Source organism: Equus asinus, chromosome X, assembly GCF_041296235.1.
Source record: "Equus asinus isolate D_3611 breed Donkey chromosome X, EquAss-T2T_v2, whole genome shotgun sequence".
Lineage (NCBI taxonomy): Eukaryota > Metazoa > Chordata > Mammalia > Perissodactyla > Equidae > Equus > Equus asinus.
The window spans coordinates 113729842-113751754 of record NC_091820.1 but is presented as its reverse complement, the minus strand read 5'-3'; the positions used below and the strand labels follow the sequence as shown (position 1 = coordinate 113751754).

At 41.2% G+C, this 21913-nt stretch overlaps 1 protein-coding gene and 1 long non-coding RNA gene across 7 annotated transcripts in view; one reads left to right on the top strand and one right to left on the bottom strand.

The window, feature by feature from the left end:
- Window positions 1-21913, bottom strand: part of GRIA3 (glutamate ionotropic receptor AMPA type subunit 3) — a 272052-nt gene that overhangs the window by 206131 nt on the left and 44008 nt on the right. The window lies entirely within an intron of this gene.
- LOC139042654 (uncharacterized) overlaps window positions 1-21913 on the top strand; it is a 100385-nt gene that overhangs the window by 35002 nt on the left and 43470 nt on the right. Inside the window, exon 2 of the long non-coding RNA XR_011499629.1 lies at window positions 16666-16742. This is a non-coding gene — a long non-coding RNA (uncharacterized lncRNA). The remainder of the gene's footprint in view (window positions 1-16665; window positions 16743-21913) is intronic.

Sequence of the window (21913 nt, the reverse complement as noted above, 5' to 3'; positions counted from 1 at the left end):
TCTGTGGCTTGGGAGAGGGATGAAGTAGAATCTTTTTCAGCTGTTAGCATGTTAAGGTGAATTAATATGTTTGATTAGACTCCATGACAAGTGGGAAAGCAGGTGGGAAAGTTTTCATGGAAATGAGTGAGTCAGAGAAGAGAATGTAAAGGTTCTGGAGTCCTCCCTGAGAGGAGAAACAGTGAAGGCATTGGGCACCAAAAAGAAGAAAGGCATGGAAAATAGGATGAAGACGAGTGGAAAACCAATTTAATTCATGTCTTGACCTCATTGTGAGAAACGGAGTTCTCAGTATCTGTGGTATCTTGCTTTCCCTGCATTCTCTTGAAACTTGTATTGATTAGGGCTGCTCTCTTATCAGCCAAATTCATTAGTCATTGGCTTGAGGGTAGAATTTCAAAGGTGATTATCAGTCACTCAAGCTGCTTCATCAGGGAAGACAATAGCCTTCAATTTGAGGAATTCTAAGTGACCCCCAAACATATGCACCAAGAAGTCTTTATAGTAAAAGGAGAAAGCCAACTAGGGAATGATTCTGGGGCACTTCATGACAGGGGGCCAAAGGGAGTGTTCGGAAACAAAAAGAAAGTGACTAGATGGCACTTTGTCTTGGTCATCACCAAAGGAGACACTAAGGAGAGTCCTATACCGAAATTAATCCTATAAATGGAGAGTTTTGCAGTACCAGATCAAATCTTTGGCAGCACACATAATGTTCTGAATAAAATTGACAGTAATAATGATTACAGCCACTGAGTGCTTAGTAGGTACCAGGCACTGTGTTAAATACTATACAAATATGATCTCATTTAATATTACCAACAATCTCATGAGGTATTTCTATTATTTATATTTAATAGCTAAGAATTTTGAGACAAAAAATGTTCTATCTCTCGAGTAGAGGAGCCAGGATTTGAACCCAAGTCTGTCTGACTTCAAAACTAACACTCCCTGTGATCGAAAACCAATAATGATACTAAAGAGTAGTTATTGGCCCAAATGAGCTGGGCTTCCAGGTTTAGCAAATAAAAATATAGAATGTCCAATTAAATTTGAATTTCAAATAAATAACAAATTATTTTTTAGTATAAGTATGCCTCAAATTCATACATATAATAAAAAATTATTTGGTTTTTATTTAAAATTCGAATTTAACTGGGGATCCTGAATTGTATCTGGCAACCCTAGAAAGGACCTGTCCTTATTAATGGTCATGAAGCTGGAAGGCTGGAACAAGCCGTCATGGCCCCTCACCCCAAATGATTCAGGAAGTAGCCAGTAATTCTTAGATTCATACCAACTAGCATGCAAGGCCCAAGAAAAGATGAGGATCCATGAACCCTGTACAAAAATAGCTTCCTGGGGAATGCAACATATTTTCAACAAGGAGAGCCGCAACCCCAACCTGACTAAATTATGGTTAGTAATTGAGGGAGAAATAAACTCGGAGAGAGGCAAAACAGATCACTTAGAGTTTCAAAAAGCCCTTGATATATTGGAAGAGATAGAAAATAAACGTTAGTATGTTCTGGTGGTAAGATTCTGTTTAATAAAAAAATTTTGTATTGCTCTTATAATCACTGTTTTTGAACCTCACGGGTACAGAAATAATTAATCATTACTGGTTCATATATGGACCTTTCATATTTTATTGATTTATTTATGTCAAATATAATGAATACTCATAAAACCATCATCCAGCCCAAGAGCTATAACATTACTGATAACTTAGTTTGAGCTATGTCTTCCTCCTCTATTCTATCTCCCTGTTTTGACCCCTCCCTTGCTCAGAGGTAACTACTCTCCTGAATTTTGTATTTATCATTACTTGGTCTTTTAAAAAGATACAAACACACACACACCTAAATAATATAATGTTAGTTTTGCTTGTTTTAAAACTTTATAAGAAGGGAATCATATTGTGTATGTGAAACCCAGACTCCAGGAAGGAGTACCCAGTGAAATCTTTAAGCCTATGTATGATGACAAGCAGAATGAAACAAAGGTGGACCTTATCAAAATGCGTGAGTGAGCACGTATGAGGGAACCCTGTGAAAATAAAAAGTAAAAAGTTCCAAACTAAGCTTACAGGTTTGGTTGTGGCTCAGGCAAGGGACTTAGGAGTATTCTAGATCAGCAGCAACCCTCGGGGAGCACTGGGCTACTGTGGTCCAAGAGGCAGACCCACAGCGGTGGACATCAACAAGAACAGTGTTAGAAGGAAATCAGTAAATGTTCTATTCCCTTCATATAAAACAGTTGCAGCTGTCCTGTAAATACTATTGTGCACAGTTACCCTTGTTCTATCTCAACATATACAAGTAACATAAGTAGAAGTTCCGATGGGGAAGACACCTGTCAGTTGAGGACAGGGTTAAACAGCCTCTGAGAGAGACTAGGACATAGGGGACGTGTGAGTGACCTTTCACAGTGGATCCCCAGTGCCCGATCCTGGCTGCAGAAAGTGGGGCTGAATGGAACCCTGACCTGACCCAAAGGACTGTGTTTATGTTTTTAGATTCTTAGAATGTTTGAGCTAGAAGGAACTGAAAGACTATTTTATTCAGTGGTTTTTCAAGCATAGTTTTTAGTGTAGAATCCTTCCTCCTATATGAAATTTTATGTGGAAAAGTCTAATATGTAAAAAAGATAAAGTGGACCTCTTCTGATTCAACACAGAATTCCACTGACGCTTCCCTATCATAAAGAAACTGTGACACAAAGGGAGGCAGTGTCTTGCACAAGGTCACACAATGAATTATGAAGCCGTCTCTTAGAAATGCTTTATCAGCATCTCTGCACCATCCCTACTCCAGAGTTATCTAGGGCAGCATGGGTCAGGATTTGCCTGGCATGAAAGTGACTTACCCTCAATACCTAGGTCTCAGCATACATGGATCCACCAGGGGTTTCCCATGACTCATCTGCCAGCTGCTTCTCTCAGTCCCCTCCAAATACCAACAATGAGAGCAGGTGGCAAACTGGTGATCTTTTGGGACTTGTAATTCTTTTGGGCGATGTCTGTTACCTTTATATGAATCCTTAATGAACCACACTCATTTCTTTATCTCAGAAGACTAGTCCTTGGTAAAATGGTGACGGAAGAAATAGTTATCTTGGTAAGCTTATGAAGCTGTGAAGTGCAGAGGAACGGGCAACAGCTCTGAGACAGACGGACCTTGGTTCCAATTATGGCTCTGCCAGTCTTAAGCTGCATAACTCTGTGCAAGTTACTTAACCTCTCTGAGCTTCAGTGTAGGACAGTGATTACAGAAGCAGGTTTTGGAGTTAGATCATATAGGTTGAAATCCTGAATTCATCACATATTAAACAAGTTACTTAATATCTCTGTGCTCCTGATCCAGTTTCTTCATTGATAAAATTGGGATAATAACAGTGCCTGACTCAGCATTAGTTGTGAAAGTTAAAATGAGTTCGTTCATGGGAAGCATCTATAATGGTGCCTGGTATGTAATAGATACTCAATTAATGCTAGCTATTTATTCATGCAACAGGTATTTATTGAGCATCCACTATATGCCAGGCACTGTCACAGGTATTGGAAAATACAGGAGAAAGTAAAGATTGTGTCCTCTTGGAACTTATATACTAGTGAGAGGAAAAGGCAATAATAAATGAGATAAGTAAAATATAAAGTATGTCTTAGCCATAAGTGTTACCTTTGTTTATTGTCATGAGGTGAAGAGTAAATGAAATGGAACATGGAAAATACTTAGAATAGTGCCTAACATGTAACTCAGCAACTAGTTTTTTCTGTTTCTTTCCTCTTTCCAGTTCTTTTTAGCATACTTTACCTTCTATTAACCCCATCAGGTTCTCTTCCCCACAGTAACCATTGCCCTGGACCTCACACTGAGTACCCAGGTAGCACAGCTTTTCTTCTCTTTCACCTTCCCTATACATTTCTTCAGTGCTCTTGCCGATTCTCACTCCTGGGTAATAATGGATGAAGAAAGATACCCTGCTAATTTGGCTCCAGAATGTGCTGTTGTCCTCTGACCCTTCCCCTCAGTATATGTCTTCCTGCTGGTAAAATGCTGTCTCTGCTTGGGGCCTCTGTACCTTCCCAGTAGGAAATATCTTGGTTGTCTGCTTCCTACGAGTGCCTGTCTCCATCTTTTCCCACTAGCAAAACACCAAATTCTTCTCATTGAAGATGTCGTTTCTGACTACATCCTGGATTCCTGGGGACTCTAGAGTAGCTCCCCGGCTGCGTTCCCTTCAATGGTGAGTGACAAGCAAGGCTGGAGCCAGCTGTCATGCTTTTATTTATAGTCCCCAAGTCTGTAGGGTCGGCTCATGTATTGTTAATGTACAGTGTGGCAGCTAATTATACCACCCATATTCCAAAAGGCATCATTACAAAAATGTCAAACAACTTGATTAACCCAAAGATCAGAATAACAATATTGCATATCATTTACAGAACACTTTTCATAGCCTTTTGAATCAAGGAGAAAAAAGGAAACTGAAGTCTCTTGCTGACTTAATGATCAGATTTGAAGCAAGCAGGAAGAAGAAAAATATAGCTATGAAGGAACTGATAGAGATATATCACAAGAAGGTTCTCCAGGTAATACCACAGTATGGTGAATTCTAGGGGATCAAAGAAGCTTGGAGCTGGGAGATAATGTAGTTCAATTGTTTCTAAAGCTGTTATGTTGGTCCATGGTGAAGTTTCCAGTCTGGTTAAATATGAATGTGTGTGTGTGTGTTGGGGTAAGGTTGACATCTGTTCTTATTTAGGAAGGAGAGTCCTTTTCTCTACATTATTTCTATTGTTTAGTGTTGTAGGTAGAGTCATTTCTCTTCTGAAATGATGATGATGTTGATGATAAATGTTCACCCTCCTTGTGGTAGACCAAATAATGGCCTCCCAAAAGATGTCCATGTCTTAATCCCCCAAAACGGTGAATTAGGTTATGTGGTAAAGGGGAATTAAGGCTGCAGATGGAATTAAGGTTGCTAATAAGCTGACCTTAAAATAGCGAGAGTATCCTGGATTATCAGAGTGACCCAATGTAATCACAAGTGTCCTTAAATAAAGAAGACAGAGGTAAAAAAAAAAAAAAAAGAAGAGTCAGCATTAGAGTGATGTGACATGAGAAAGACTTAATCAGTCATTGTTACCTTTGAAAGTGGAAGAGGCTACAAGCTAAGGAAAGTGGGTGGCCCCTAGAAGTTGGGAAAAGCAAGAAAATGGCTTCTCCCCTAGAGCCTCCAGACAGGAACGCAGCCCTGCTGACACCTTGATTTTAGCCCAGTAAGACCCCTACCAGACTGCTGACCTACAGAACCGGAAGACAAGAAATGCATGCTATTTTAAGCCACTAAATTTGTGTCAATTTGTTATGGTAGTAAATAGAAAACAAATACATTTACATAGCAAAATTTAACAGTTGGTAACTATCTAGATCAATCTACACTCCACTCACCTTTTTATCCTGTGTAAAATATTTACTGATCTGAGAATCCCAAAAGTTTGGAACCTAATGATCTAGTCCAACTTCCCATTCAGTATGGGAACCACCTCCTGTGAGGTCATACTATCTCTCCGTGAATACTTCCAGTGGCAAGGGAGCTCACTACTCACAAGCAGCCCTTCCCTTGCAGGATAGCTGTGATGGCTAGGCAGCTCTTCCTTAAACTGAACCCATGATACGCTGAATTTCAATTCCACATGACCTCAACTTAGTTTTACAGGAAGCTCCAAAATACAATTGATGTACTCTGGAGATACATAACAGCTATTAGATATTCAAGTTTGTGCCTTTAGTCTCTCTATGCTGCCTTCTTCCTGTCAGGCTAAAAATCTGCTAAAAGATTCCACCTCCCCCTAAATCCCTGCCACCTCCATAAGCTATCATTCTAACTCCGTCTTTACCATCATCACTATTGATGAGATGATGAGGACCTTGCAGCCCTCTGCATCTGCGACCTAGTTTCTGCTCCCATCACTCTACTGAACCTGCTCTCTCAAGTTTGATGATGACCTGCTCACTGCCAAATCCAATTCTATTCAAAGACATTATTCAACTTGAGTGCTGAGCAGCATTTGATATCGCTGGCCAAATTCTCCCCCTTGAAACTCCCTTCTCCTGTTTCAAGAGCACTAAACCCTGCTAACTCTATCTCCCTTACTGCTTCTTTTCAGTTTCCTCTTGGTCCACTTCCTTAATGAAGATGTGTCCAAAGATTTTTGCCTTTGGCTCTCTTTTTTTCTTACTCTAGATTTTTTTTCATTCAACAAATATTTATGGAACTCCTAGTATGTGCCAAGTAGGGGATCTCACCTCACTACCTCCATGTGGATGAATTCCACGTAGACACCTCTAGCTTCAGACACTCTCCTGAGCTCCAGACCCATATTTCTAACTGTTCGTCAAACAGCCTCACCTGGAGGCCTTCATGGCATCCCACACTCAGCATATTATTTCTCCACTCCCACCTTCCACCCACAGATCTGCTCCTCTTGTCCATATTTCTCCTAATGCGTCACTCTTCTTCCAGTCACCCAAGCTAGAGTATTAAGGGTCATCTTTGCCTTCTCTCTCTGCCTCATTCCCCTATACAATTCCTTTGTGATGCTTCATCAACTGTAACTCTAGAGCATGTGGGGTATCTGTTTCCTGTTCATCTTCAGTTTAGGTTCTCATTCCTTCTCTCTTTAACTATGAGAGTAGTCTCATAACTAGTCACCTGCTTCTAGTCTTTTCCCCAATCCATCATTGGCACTGGTAACAGATTACTCTTCCTCCTTTCTGTTCCAACTGTCCGATCAAAATATGCCCATTCCAACTCCCATTTCTGCAAGAATCTGCCCTGTGTATGAGTTGCTAATGGACTAATAAATGAATCTTTGCAAATGAGTCAGATCAGGGTTTCTCAGCCTTGGCACTATTGACATTTTGGGCTGGATAATTTCTTGTTGTGGGAGACTGTCCTGTGCATTGTAGGATGTTTAGCATTCTACCTAGCTTCTACTCATTGGATGCCAGTAACACCACCGCCCACCAGTTATGACAATGCAGAATGCCTCAAAATATAATCAAATATCACCCGGGGTGGCAACATCACTCCCTGTTCCCTTGTCTCCGTCGCCAGCCCACTGTTTGATAACCACCAAGAGTTAGCTTACGACTTCCTCTCCACAGAGAACAAGGATATGCATACATATGTAGAAGATCCCAAAGGAGTTATTTTGGTGGTAGAAAGTTAGGAAGGGTGGACTCTTCAAAGCCCACCATATAGGAACATACCTACCTGGTCTTGCCCTTAAAGTGGCTATTTGTGTTTAGCTTGGGGGTGTATGAGAGGGAGAATTAGATAAAGAATGGAGGTGGGGGGTGGGTATGGGGTAGTAGCCAGCTCACACATTCCCTGGGTTCATTTAGATCAGCCTCCCCATCCCCTCGAACACCCTCTGGTCTTGGGTTCTAGTAACCACAGTGGGTGCTTATAGGTTCCAGAGTTAGAACAAGGTGTCAGCTCCATTCTCCAGCAGATGATTCCATGGTTTAATTATCATCTTTGGGTTAATTCCCTTGAACATTTTGTTCTGCTCTCAGGAGTACACTGCTTTCTGACAGTCTAACTAGTTATTTTTGCAATTACATGGCATGTATCTAAATGCTGGCAAAGAAAACACTTATTATCAACATTTGATCCCACTTGAATATAACGGCATGCAAATGCAGGCATTAACATATGAACACACGTACTTTGGAAAATTCATTTCTGCAACTGTAAGTGCAGACCACCCTTCTATAGCAGTGTCAGAAATGGCAGGAGACGTTGCTGAGATGGGTTGGGGAAGGGGGTGCTTTTTAGGCCCTTTTATATCAAGACATATGGTTAAGGATTGGAGCTCAGGAGTTTTAAATTTTTTGCTTATTCATTCATTAATTTATTCATTCATCAAATAAAACTTTGAGTCCCTACTGTGGGACAAACACTATCTATACTTGGATACAGCAGTGAGCAAAACAGATATGATCTCTGTCCCCATGGCGCTTACAGTCTAGTACTGGCAGCAAGTGTTAATATAAATAATCATATCAATGTGTGATTACAGTGTTCTGTACTAAGAAGGGAAGGTATTAGGGTACAATGAGACTATGTGACAAGGTGACTTTAATTTAGATTGGGTCAGGGAAAAGTTATCTGAGACATGACTTTAGAGCTAACACCTGAGAGTAGAAGACCATCTTATGCAGAGAGAATAGCACTGGCTAAGGCCCTGAGGGAGGACAGCATTTGATGCATTAAAGGCACTGAAAGAAGACCAGCTTGGCTGGAGAGTGGCCAGTAGGGAGGAGGGTACATGATGAGTCTGGTAGGAGGCAGGGATCCAACCACGGAAGACCTTGTAGGACACTGGTAAGGAATTTTATTTTAAGGACCATGGGAGGAAATCTTGGAAGGATTTTGATTGTGGGTATTCCATGAGCTGATTTATATTTTGAAAAGATTTATCTGGCTGCTGTATGGACAGCAGAGTTAAGGGGACATCAATGAGGGCAGGGAGAAAATTTGGATGCTTTTCCTGTAGTATAGGTGAGAGACAATAGTAGTTTGGATTTGAGTTGTGGCAATGGAGGTGGAGAGATTTGGAGTTTATTTTTGAGGTAAATTATGGGTTGAATAGCCTTGAGCTAGTTACTTAAACTCTCTAAGCCTCATTTCCATATCTATAACAATTGGGAAAATAGTACCCACACCATAGCATTATTGTGCGAATTAAATTAATATATACAAAATACTTATGACTCTCATACAAGTCTGTGCTCAACTGATAAATTATATCTGCTATTACTGTTATTTAAAAATTATTTCTCAGTGCTTTTGCAATGCAATGGGTTTTTATGTGGTTCAGTTCCTAATTTGCTGTGTGACCTTGGGCCAGTTTCCTCACTGGGCTTCAGGTCTGTCATTTGTAAGCCAGCAGAACTAACACTTGCCTTGCCCACCTCACAGGAGTATACCGAGAATAAATGGAAAGAATAGCTGAAACTCTTTGAAAAATTACAAAAGCTGCTATCTGAGTGTCAGTGAGTTAGTAGTATTCGTTCTTGACTCCCAGTAATCCTCATCCCCATAACAGATAACTCAACAGAATCGTCATTCTTCTGAGCCTCAATCTCTGCCAATCGCCCACATATCTCCATCAATCACCTAAAGTAGTCAGGGCCCTGTTTTGACTTGCAACTCATTTTACATGGGATTTAGCACAACTCTTAATTGAAAAACTAATTGATCCAGTGATCCAGTCACAGTCAATGAAGCAATTTCTAAAGCTGGGCAGGAAAGTGATGAACTCTTATGATGCCTTTGAATCAGCCCTAAGATTTATCATGGACAGATAAGAGCTTCAAGTTTGATATCATGTCATATAGCATTTGAAAGCCATTTTCTTTCATTTTGCAGCCCATACTGGCGGTGGGGGTATGTGTGTGATGAGCTATATTATATTATAAAAATAAAGTATTTGGGGCTGGCCGGTGGTGCAGCAGTTAAGTGCCCACGTTCTGCTTCGGTGGCCCCTAGAAAACCTTCCTGCCTTCAGTTGTCTTCATTAGTGATACAAGGGTTGAAAAAACCCACCTCTATTGGCTAGGATGGTGAAATTCTCCGTTAAATGACAAATGTGGCCTGGAAGGGGAACACGCAGTCAGTACTACTCATGACTACTTCAGTATGAATTAATTTGTCAGATTAATTCCAACTGGGAACCAGGCAACGAGAGAACAGGACACAGGTAAGGTAAATTTTGAGGGCTGGCAATAGGAGTCAGGAAAGATCTGAGTCTTTCCATAATCTCTTATGAGAATGCCTCTCCATTTAGGGGCATCACAGTATGAGGGCCTTTTGCCATCTGAAGGCAGTGCTGGATGCAATTAGGCCAGAGACAACGGGGAGGGGTAAAGTTGCTAACAACAAACCCTGTCAACACTGCTATTTGCTAAAGGTAAGTTCTGATCTTTACTGTGTTTTGATCAGACATGAATGTTCAAACTGCCTCTAACTCATGTATATCAATTCAGCAGACATGTTTCATTAGACATTTGTTGAACAGCACCGAGTACTGTGCCAGATGCTGGAGATGTAGAGTCCGACTCTCAAGTTCCCTTTCATATGACCTCCTACTAGGGCACTCATAGCTGGCCCAATGACAGCAAGACCTCACCTTTCCTCCCCACTTTTCTCTTCTCCCTGTGCATTACCTGGAACCAACCTTCACCACTCTTATCCCAGTCTTTGTTTTTTTCATCCTCACTTATGACTTGTTCCAGGCCAGAGTCTGTGATTGATAAGGGAGAAAGGGAAGGATAAAGGAAAACTAATCCTCCCTCACTTTCCCTACAGTAGTGTTTTACAACTTGCAGGGCACAAATGACTAGTGGGTTATGAAATCAGTGTAGTGAGTCATGACCCAGCCTTTAAACAAATGAATGAAACAAAACAGAAAACTGCCAAAGTGTATCCAGGTAGTAAGGGTAAATATCGTTGCATGAAACTTTTGTTTTGATGATCAAATATATGCATGTATGTTGTGGGTCATTAAATAAAGTGTATTTCTTTACCACCTTACACCATTGTAGCTCCATGCCCTGTCCTAAGCCCAACACTGGTTTGGTCTACATTTGTATCCTCACTGTTTATCACCTCCTACAGAAGTCCCATTTATTCCTCCTCCTGTTTTCCCAATCCATTCCTCCTCCCTAGACCTTCTGAGCCTCCATCTGAACTCACCCTTCCCCCATCCAGCTGAAGTCCTATTGACTTGCCACCTGGGGATAGGGGCTGGAGGAATCTCTGTTTCCACTATCTTAGATGAGAGTTATTAGGGAACATGTGTTCCTGAACTTTTGAGTTGAGACTGTGAATGCATCTTCTCACAGAAACATGAGCATGCCATGGGGTTAGGTTCAGTGCTGTAGAGTCCTTCTAGCCTAGTTCTAGCCTGGAGCCTATGTACTTTAATAGACAGCTCTGGTACTCAGGCCAGATCACATGTTTTCTTTCATAACTCAGTCCATTTGTGAGCTGAGAAGAGAAACCACTGGGTCAGAGCATCATTCAAATGGATTCCTACTTTAACTTCCCGCAGCAACACAGAACAGCTGAGTCCTCTTCCACGGACCCTGCAGATGCTCCTTCAGTGGTTTGAAAGTAAGACTGTGTCTCCCAAAGTGCATAGCTTGCTCCATAGGAAGGAATCTGACTAAAAATAGCTAGAAATTGCTACAATTAAGTAAACACATGTGACTTGTAGAATGCAGTTTCAGCTGTAGACAGAGTAAGTAGCCCCCTCTAGCACTTTGCTGCTCAGTCATGTATTAAACTTGTAACTTTTATGTGCTGCCGATGAATATATCTGACCAGGTCAGAGTTGTCCGTCTGCTCCAAGAGGAAGAGGAATTAGGCCTCTGTAATTCTCTTTGTGCAGTGCCACGAAAAATTAAAGTCTTCATATTTTCAGACAACAATGGCATTGCCTGAGAGAAGCTGCATATTTAGTCATAAAAACATTCTAGTAAGTCCTCAGAGGTTGGCCAAGGACGTGTGAATGCGGTAATTGAGCATGCTTTGTGTCTTATTTTAGGTATTGGGACCCAGTGACTGGGCTCTTTGCTCCTAATTGCCTGTCAGATATAGTCCAAACCCTTCAGCCTGGAACTCACATGAGAAAAATATGATGTGCAGAGCTGTATATAGCAGGTACTCAGTAAATAGTGCATATTTGTTTTCTACCCTATGGTCCTCCATCATTAGGGCTTATGATGTATCCAAAATTGTCTCCCACAATTCTCCAGTTTGAGCTTTCTGCCCCAGCCTAGTTGGTCTTTCTATGTCCAACATACTTCTTACTCATTCCTACTGCTGAGCATTTGTTCGTGCTGCGTTCCCATCCTGGATGCCATTTCCCAAATTTCTACCATTCCAATTCTGGCCCACCTTTCAAAACCTGGCTGAAGCTCCCTCCTCCATAGAGCTCCAGGTGCCTGTTTCACCCTCCAAGAGACCTATTCTTTCTCTGAGTGCCACCAACACTTGGGCTGAAGCCCCCATTTCGGAACTTGATTATAGCGTGCCTCAACCAAGCTGTGGCCTGCTTGCCTCATGTACATGAATATGAAATTCTACCTATGGCTGAGAAGCTTTTGGAGAACCAGGAAACACATAACAAATGTTCTGTTAGTTTCGTGTCAGGCTCAGTATAATATGGTTCATACTGTAAGCACTTAATGAGTTGATGACATGAATTGATACTGAAAAGCAGAATTCTCCAGTTCTGTTTCTTAAGTCGCTGCTGACTCAATCTGTGACCTTCACTTTACCTTTTTTCTGAGCTCTCACTCCTCTCCAGTATACTGGCAAGGACAGTATTTATACACTCTAAAGAGATGTTTTGTGGATTAGCCATAATGAGCATAAAACATGTAAAAATATGAAGATCTGTAGAAACCCTATTATTATAGGAATAATAATAATTACAGCTGCGCTTGGTTAAATGCTCCAGAAATCATATAGAATACGCCTTCTCTGGGGGGAAAGGCAGCCAACTGTACCAGCAATTAGTCAATTATGAGGATTTAATTTTATTTTATTGCTTATGATTTTTGTTTCTGTGCACAATTGGGGCCTAGTTGCCTCTTTTGCCTTTTAAATGGAACCTCTGATGAAATTGGTTAAAGATTAATCTTTATGGGGCCTAGGTTCCCCAAAGCAATACCGTAGACCCAGTGACTCTATGACTACGTTTTGCTACCCTTCATCCTTGAGGCTCCCACTTTGGCCAATATTCCTTTCCATGTTGGTTTTTATCTGTCCCTAAGAAGGGGTCTCAGCTCCAGACTGGTGTGGGTGGTAGTGAACATAAGTGTCGGCCAGGCAGCAATGGCATTTGAAGGCACAGCAAGTGCAGAGTCCTTTGATAGGTGCCTGGGAGAAACAGAGAGAAAAAAAAATATGTATTCCCTTAGCTGTGAAAGGATCTTTTGGTCTGTAAGAGGCTTGAAAGCTAGGAGATGCCCTTAGAAAAACTGAAGAATCTTTCTCTCTGGAAAGTGCTGCACTTAATTTATTCAGGAAGGCTTCCATGTAATTCCTGGTTGGAGGCAGAGAGATGACCTCTAGATATTCTGCCTTCACTAAGAACCTTCAACTGTAAGACACTTTAAAGGAAGTATTCTTTGGGACTCATTCTGTGTCCCTATATATTTATTTATCTGACCACCTGCATCATTTTACACAATGAATTTCTATAAAACGTTCTAAGATTTTTAAGTCAAAATTCTTTTGTGCATAATTAATAATTTCTCTGAGTAGAGCATGTGAATATATTTGATGCAAAAAATAATTGAATGATAACACAATTTCCCTTCTCTTTCATCTATCCAGCTAATACAGAAAAGTATTATCAATGTGCTGTCACTCATTAAACAAATATTTATATGTCTGGCCATCAAAATTAGAAATCAGGAGGAAGATTCTTTTTTTAATTTAGTTACCGTGCTTCACGTTCATCAGTCAGCAGGCACCGACTTTCTCTCTTTTCCGGAGGTTGGTTTGCTGTATGCTTATATATTGTGAGGTTTTTGTTGTGCTTTTTCTCTGAAGATCTCAACATGAGCAGCTTTGGAAGGATTACAGGGAATATACTTTAAAAGACATTTTGAGTTACCACAAAACATTCATTTTCATGAGTACTGCTTTTGCTTTCAAAGTTTTGTGAATTCTTCCTCAGTGAAGAGTTACCTACTTTCTGGCCCTGCCCTGCCCCACCCCTTCCTACCCTCCTCTGGGGCCACCCCAAAGCCAAGCAGCCTCTGCTTTAGAGGAACTGTTGAGCCAGTTGGTGACCCCCGGCCTTCAGGAGCAGAAGTGACTGCTCTGGGATCTGCTACATGGTGAAGGGGTATTATTTGGAACTGCGTTATTTTCCTACATTGTTTTTCTACACTGTTCAGAATTTTAGATTTTTCTACATTTGCTCTTTCCATCTTTCTTTTTTGCTTCAGATTTCTGATCATGTATTCAGCACACACCACAGGGTGCCAATTTAATTTTATTGTCCCATTTAAAGGGCAAATAAACCTTTGTTTTTATAGGGAGGAGATCAAGGACCAATTATTCTGGCCCTCAATATATATTTGCTATTTGAGTTTACAATCCAGTTATGCATCTTTAGAAGAGATTTTGCCATTTGCACCATCTTGCCTTATTTTCTGGTATATTGTTGCTATGACATAATACATTTGCCAGTGAATACCTTACCTCTTAATGAATAGAGTTATTATTTTATTAGCTGCCAATGCCTTATTTATGTTCTAAGCTCCCATGAGGAGTGGGCCAAGCACTGAGGGAATACTCCACTCCCCTGAATTGAAGAGTCTCCTGATCACAATATGTTGCCACAGTGTATGAAATGGCCAGATACATGTTATCATTGGATTGTCACCAAGTCAATTTCAGGAAGCCTGGATAGCACTGCCTGCTTGGAATGTCATTTCCTCTAAGAAGCTCACCCTGAACTTGCCCATCCTGCAGATAGTTATTTCCTCTACATATCAAGTTGCCACTCTAGTTATAATAACACCATCAGTATTCCAGAGTCAGAAACATTTGTGAATTGGATTCCAGGAGAGAAAGTACAAATCCTTTCAGGGTAGAAGCCTTGGGGAGCAGCATGAGGATCAGGAAGGTGTTTGTTGTGGGGACGGCTGTTGCTATTTGTGGAAGTGATGGACTCAGAGGCAATGAGGGAAGTGGTTGGATATTCCTTGCCCTGCTGAGGCCAAAGTGACAAGCCAGTTTGTAAGGGGACCACTTGAACTTCCACCACGGACAGACCCCTGGCACCCATGGGGTAGCACCTGTGAGGGTGATTGTTCATAAGGAGAGCCTGGAACAAAAGTATCATTTTCATCTATAAGCATAGCATCATTTTTCTAAGGTCCCATGGTTTTACTCATGAAAATGGAAGGAAGCAAGAAGAAAATGTGTGGAATATTTCTAGCTATAAAACATGGGCTGCTATTTTCCTAATTTTAGTGTAGTCTTTCCTTTCAGAAAAGGAAAACATGATAAAAGGTAAGTATGTAGGAATTATTCATAGGAGTGCTTCTCACTCCTATCAACAAGCTAACAGCTTTATACAGCTAATACTTCTCAAATACTTACTATTCATGGCTTCAACCTCTGATCATCAAATTCCCTGGCAGAAGACATCCTGCTCATTCTTTCATTTCTAGATCTTAAGCATAAAAGGACTTAAGTAGGGATAAAGGCAGAAATAGTAGGAATGACTCTTCAAAGGAGGTAAGAAATCATTGAATTCTGCTTATTTGGTAAATGCAGGCAGATTCCTTAGTAACTGAAGGCCTGCCAAATTCTCAAGGCATATCTTGAGACTTCAGCGAGGGAAGGTAAACCATGAGGGTGGGATAGCTGAAGATCTGGGGCACCAGTGTGTTAGTCAGGAGGGCTTGAGAGCTAGAAGACACCTGGAAGATAAACAAGAAACTGAGGCTCAGAGAAGACAAGCAATTTTCCAAGTGATTCCCCATTTCACAGATAAAGAAACTGAGGCTCAGAAAAGTAACATAACTTTACCAACATCATACAGTGGCAAATGTCAGAGTGAACCTGGAACTATTTGAAATACCCTAATGGTAACTAAGCAGGGCCTGTGACATTTAGAAGGCTCTTCCGTAAAGGGTGTCCCTAAGCTTAAGTGTTATGTCAGGAAGAGCTACAAAACTTGGGAAGCCTGGGAATGGCAATGAATATGAGCAGTTAGGAACACACTGTGGTTTCCAGATAAGAGCTTCTAAGGACTTAAATAAATGAGGACTAAACAGTAGAGACCTTGGAGGCAGCGTGTTCAGTGGGTAAGTAGAATCTAGAAGAAGGCTGATTTGACTGGACTCCAAATCCACCAAATATTTACTGAGCACTCGCTCTGTGACAATCGCTGTTCTCAATGCCAAGGGTATGGCAGTGAGCAAAGCAGACAGAAGTCCCTGCCCTCACGGAGCTTACAGTCTTATGAAGGGAGATTTATTATCTGTGTGACTTTGGCCAAATTGTTTAGCTTCTCAGAGGCTCAGCTTGCTCACCTGCAAAATGGCAAGAATAGAGCCTAGGTCAAAGGGCTGCAGTGAGGATTAAATGACACAATTCATATAAAACATATAGTGCCTGAAACAGTAGCCTTTATTATTATCGTGCTGCATGTGACTGATCACAGTTTAACGTAACAGTTAATTTTAACCTGAGGTGAAATTGGGGGAGGGGCGCTGATTGTAGGCACATTCAAGGTGACATGACAGAAACGGGGACCTCTGAGAGCATCAGAATTGTCCTTCCACATCTGAGATGCAGGACTCCAAATCCCTTGTGGGGTTAGCACCTGCTTCCTAGTTTTAGTTGCTTGCCCTTGTAGACAGGGCACTTCTAGCGAGACCTGGAAAAGGTGAAAGCCTGGTCTCTGCCTGCTGACGTATTGCTATGTATATCCTTTTCTGCATACATATGTGAAAATGCCACCATTCCTTATTTCTACTTCAAACTTGGACTTGTTTTCAGTGAGCATCACTTAAAACCTACTCTTAGAATATAAGTTTACTTTATTTTCAGGTGCCATGCAAAAAGATGAGGATGTGACCTTTTCAGAAGCTGGAAACACTGATTATCTGCCTTGGTGTATGGCACTGGTAAGTAAAAATAACTATTTAATCAGAGAAGTGATTTAATAATTACTTTAATAGGTCCAAATGGCTACAGTGCCTTTCTCTCCACTACACCTGTGCTTCTGAAGAAATAAAATATACTGGAGATCCTGCTGGTTTATAAAAAGGGCAGGATGTCTGCACTCTGAGAGGAGCAGCATGGGGAAGCTGGGATACCTTTGGGCTAACTGCACTTTTCCATATGCTATCTAGAATGTTCTCTCCCCTCACATCTTCACTCCCAACCACATGGACAATTTTTACCCAGCTAGTGGACTCACCTTCATCTTCTGTTTCTTAGCTTAAACCATAACTTCCTCAGGGAGACTTCTCTTATTCTCTCACAAGGCTAGATAACTCTCATAGCATCCTGTACTTATCCTTCACAGCATGGATCATATTTATAAATAATTAATGAGTCATTTGTTCAATGTCTGTCTCCCCCAGCTTTATAAGGACAGGAATAGAGACCCCTTGTACAGCCCCCCACTCCAAACTTACAAGAGGTGCTCAAGAAATTTTGTTGGCTGTCTAGCTGACTAGATGAATGAATAAGTAGCATTCAAGAGCTCTGGATTCTGGCCCCAGCCCTGCCATTTTCTGGATGTGTGGCCATAGGTATGTCACTTGACCTCTTTGAGCCTTGTCTCCTCACCTGAAAAATGAGGATTCAATGATCTCTAAGGTTCTTTCTGGCTTGAATAGTTTACCATTGAAGTCAGGATTTTGCTTCTTACCAGTGGGGGAAATACTCTAGTTAAACTCCCAGGGATTTACTGCCTCTTATTTCTAGTATGTTAATGATTTGAATTGTCATTGTAAAAACAGGTTTCATTAGTGGATTGCCTGCAAAGGTCTTTGGTGGGGGTGGGGGTGGGAGGGCACTGTTGGTTTGTTTGGGAAAAGACTAGCAATTTTCCCACTGCAGACTTCACTTCTCTGATCATTCACTCTTTGTTTAGCTTTTACCTCTAACATTAGGTGCTTTCATATAGCGATCTCCATTTTCTTTGTGTTTGAAACAAAAAGAAGTATTTAAACTAGGGAGGGAAGTCTCTGATGGTAGGTGGTGATAAGCAAATAGCTGCTGGCTTTTTCTACAGTTTTATTTCCTCTGTCAACCAAATAAGCAGCTCTAAGTTTTGTTAGAGGCCCCAGCTGGACCATAGAACTAGGAGCTCCAAGATGTGTCATAGCCATCTTTGTATCCACAGCAGCCAGCACAGTGCCAGGTTCAGAGTAGGTGTTCAAAATGTCTACAGAATTAGGTAAGGTGACAGCTGGGAGGCCCTACACATAGGTTGGGTAGGAAATTTTCCCATATTTTTGTTATTTTTATAATTTGTACGCAGTTGACTTTTCAGAATGATCTGAAGCAGAGCTTTCTACATAGTGTGGTCTGAGGACTATCAAAGTGCTTCTATATATCCCTGAATCATTCCCCTATCAGCCTACTCAGGTGCCAGAAATTTCTACCAAGTTGCTTGAGGTTGGCATAAAACGGAAGCATTATATCTGGATTAGCTGGGATAAATGAGGTATTAGTGATGATTAACCCCTTGGAATGAATAAGTTTTTGTATTAGCTATTGCCAGTGTCCTGGGGGCGTAGGACACAGGATGGGTTAGTTTTGATTAGGATCTTATGGGTGAATTAAGAAAGTTGCAGAACACGGGGTACTATTCAGGAGAAGATTAGGAGAGCATCACAATAAGTTTCCCTCAAGTACCTAATGTTCAGCCTGAGGGCTTGGCCTTCTCCGCTTGGGAGCGGCACCAAAAGTCCAGTGGGGCACTGAAAATGATCCAGGATTACTCCACAGTGGCAAGAGAGACCTTGCATTTGGTCTTGAGAAAGCTTGAGCACCTCAGGTGAATATGCTGACAAGTTGTCCTTAAGTATAGGAACTGGGAGTTCTCTAGTTTTTTACCTAACTCTCCCTCCAACTTCATGCATTTTAGGAAAGACTCCTACGTGTTAGCATCCTCGCTTCCCTCTCAGCATCCAATTAGTGATCTAGACCCCCTGGGCAGCTTTAGTCCTTATGGCACACATTTTGGCTTATAATAATAGTAATAATGAATACCATTTGATGAGTACTCACTATTTGCCTGACACCATGATAGGTCCCTACATATATTATCTCAACTACCAGGTCCATTTAAATACAAAATGTATGGTCTTTCTGTTAAGCTATAATGACTCATCTTCCAAAGCCTATGGCCCTCTCTTCCAACTCCAGTAAAGCATCATAGACTGGGGACCTCTATGATCAACCAATCAGCAGTTATGCAAATTACTGTGTACCCCATACTGTGTTAAGTGCTATGGAGGAAACAGAAAGAGAAAATATAGTCCCAAACACCTCACTCTAAAAGCTGGCCTCTGTTCTTTACTCACAGTTTCTTTTCTCTAGTTCTTGGACAGAGACATGGATCCCCAAAGTAAGCGAGGAGATGAATGCCGAGGGAATGAGCACATTTCATTTCCTAACACAATATGCTATCTGGCAGTGTTAGGGAATAGGCTATTCAGATTAACTCAAAGCTGTGTTTAATGGAAAGTTGTTACAGGTGCAAAAGTGCAGAAAAGTCAGTGCAATGAAATTCATGGCACACTGGTCATTGAACGAATAGATTATGATTTTCTCTAATAATTCAAAAGATACCTCAGGGCCTTTTACAGTGTCAGGGTCATCATGATGAATGTATTATAAAGAGTGAGCAGTAGGGTGGTATAGTGGAAAATGCAACCATCTGGAGAGTCAGAGGAGAGTTGTAGTCCTAGAAATGCTACCTTGGGTACATCCCTGGGCCTCAGTTCCTCCATTTACAAAGGTCAGTCCCTACTGTCTAAGGGATCTTTCAGCTCTCGGATTTTTCTACTACTAATTTTCACTACACAGCATGGAGATGAGCAAGGTCCTGGTGGGTCGACTGCCCGAATATAGAGTTTCCAGCATTTCACCCTCACTGACACTCCTCCTTTTGAATTAAGCAAGAATGTTGCCTGTGGTGATCAGGCTTCAGTAAAGCGTGTGCCCCATTTCATAACATGTGTTATATAAGCAGACCAACTGCTTTGCTGACCTCTGTGTTGAACTGCCCTCCTTCTCTGACAACCCTAACTTCCTTCTGTCAGCAACATCCTGATTTTCCCAGGTCTCTGGCAGTCCAGAGGAGTCTCCCTCCTTCCCCAGCCCTGCTAGGACAATTGCCTGATTTGTGCCTTTGGACTGGATATATTTTACATGCGCTTGCCTAAGTGCTGAGGGATGGGAGTGAGAGTGAATGACGTTGGACGTGGTGAGACATTGTCATAAAACCTCAGATTCAGACATCTGCTTTTGAATGGATCCTTAATACCAGAAGGCATCACTGAGGCCAGGCAGTGAGCTCAGTGGTGTTATTATATCTCTCCATAAAAAATATTCATTTTTGGCTCAGCTGCCAAGTGCTTCTACTCTAAAAAGTTGTCCATACTAGCCCCTAACCAAATTTCCAACCACCAAAGTCATAGTCTCATGTCACTGGACCCATTAGCTAGCCTTGGACTCGCCCCCAGCATGGTAGTGTTTCAAGCCACTAGTTGGAAATGCTCCCTTGGCCCTTTGAGGCCCTCGCAGACACCCTGGAACTCAGCAAATGTACAATAATACAATATAATAATACAATATAATGTCCTTTCCTTTTTCAAGCAACCCAGCTGTCTGTGATCTCCAAGTCCCAGCTCACTATATTTAATGGAGGATATATTCAAAATGAACAGCTGAAATGGCCTCATAAAATGTCTCCTCCGTATCCTTTTTATCCCCTCATTGACAAGCATAGGGTAGCTCCATGGGGTTGACTGCTGAAAGGCTGACAATGTTGGGGCAACAAGTCCATTATGATAATTTACTTTCTTCCTTTTTGTGCTCTGTTATTGTTATTAAAGCAAATTTTTCCTAATCGGTGCCAGAGGGACAGCAGGAAAAACTGAAAGGCTTCAGTCTCTAAAACGGAAGCAAAGGCTTAAAAGGGGAAGTACGAATGCCTTGAAAACAACTCCTTCTGCACATCCTACATTTTACCTATTGGCCTGTTGGCTTCAGTTACTTCACTGGAACCCGGAATGTCTCTCTAACTAGCATTCCCACCGGCTGAAAGGGAGCAATGATAGATTAAGGAAGACATCATAGAAGCAACTACAAATCCCAATACTTAAACCATTCAACTCAAGTCAAGAGAATCATGCAAAAGACAGAAATATTCTGCTTCCCAAATTAGTTCACTTTATGTGATAGAGAAGAAATTTTTATTGTGCTACACATGTATAACAGTGACAAAAAGTAAGGCAACTGGGCAATTATGTTCCATTTTGTGCCTTATACATAGTTTATTTCCAATTCTAGGCCTACTTTCTCCTGTCTCCCCAGAATATCTGTGTCTGGCAGATAGTAGGTGCTCAATAAGTAATTACTGACTGATGTAACATTTGCAGGCCATCCTTCTTGCTGGCAGGTGCTCGCTCTGAAATCCATTAATCAGCTAGGTAACATTTCTTGGGAGCTGTCTTTTCATCTATTTTTTCATTAATCAATTCGTTTATTTCTTTATTCAATGTTTACTTTATAGAGTGTGTCCACTATCAGGTACCACAATAAGTGGAGGGGAGACAAAGGTGAACAAGGCACGTTCCCTGTCTCAAGTAGCTCATGGTCTACATGACAGGAACCACAGCAGATAGAAAGGCAGCACTAGGTAGCCTAGATAATTAATGGGGGAAAAGGGTCAGAGGAGGGGAAAGCTACGTGGGTTTCAGGAGGTGTGGAAGACCATGAAAGAAGGTCAATTTTAGAAACAAAGGTAAGAAGGCCCTAAACTTAGGCTTTCATTAATTCCAACATCAGGTTTATATGAACATCCAAAATTTAACCTAAAACAAATATTATCCTGAGAGAGAGAGTGTATGCGTATGTGTATGTGTGTGGGGAAGGGTCAGGAAGCTAAAAGTTGCAGTAAATATCATTTAACACACCCCAAAAGCATCAGCTCTTCTCTGTTCTAATGGATAATCAATGACTAACTGCACACAAGAATGACTATTTGCATATTATATTGTTCTTTTTGGATTGGAATGGAAATTTTCAAGGTTCCCTGCCTTTTAATTTTTAT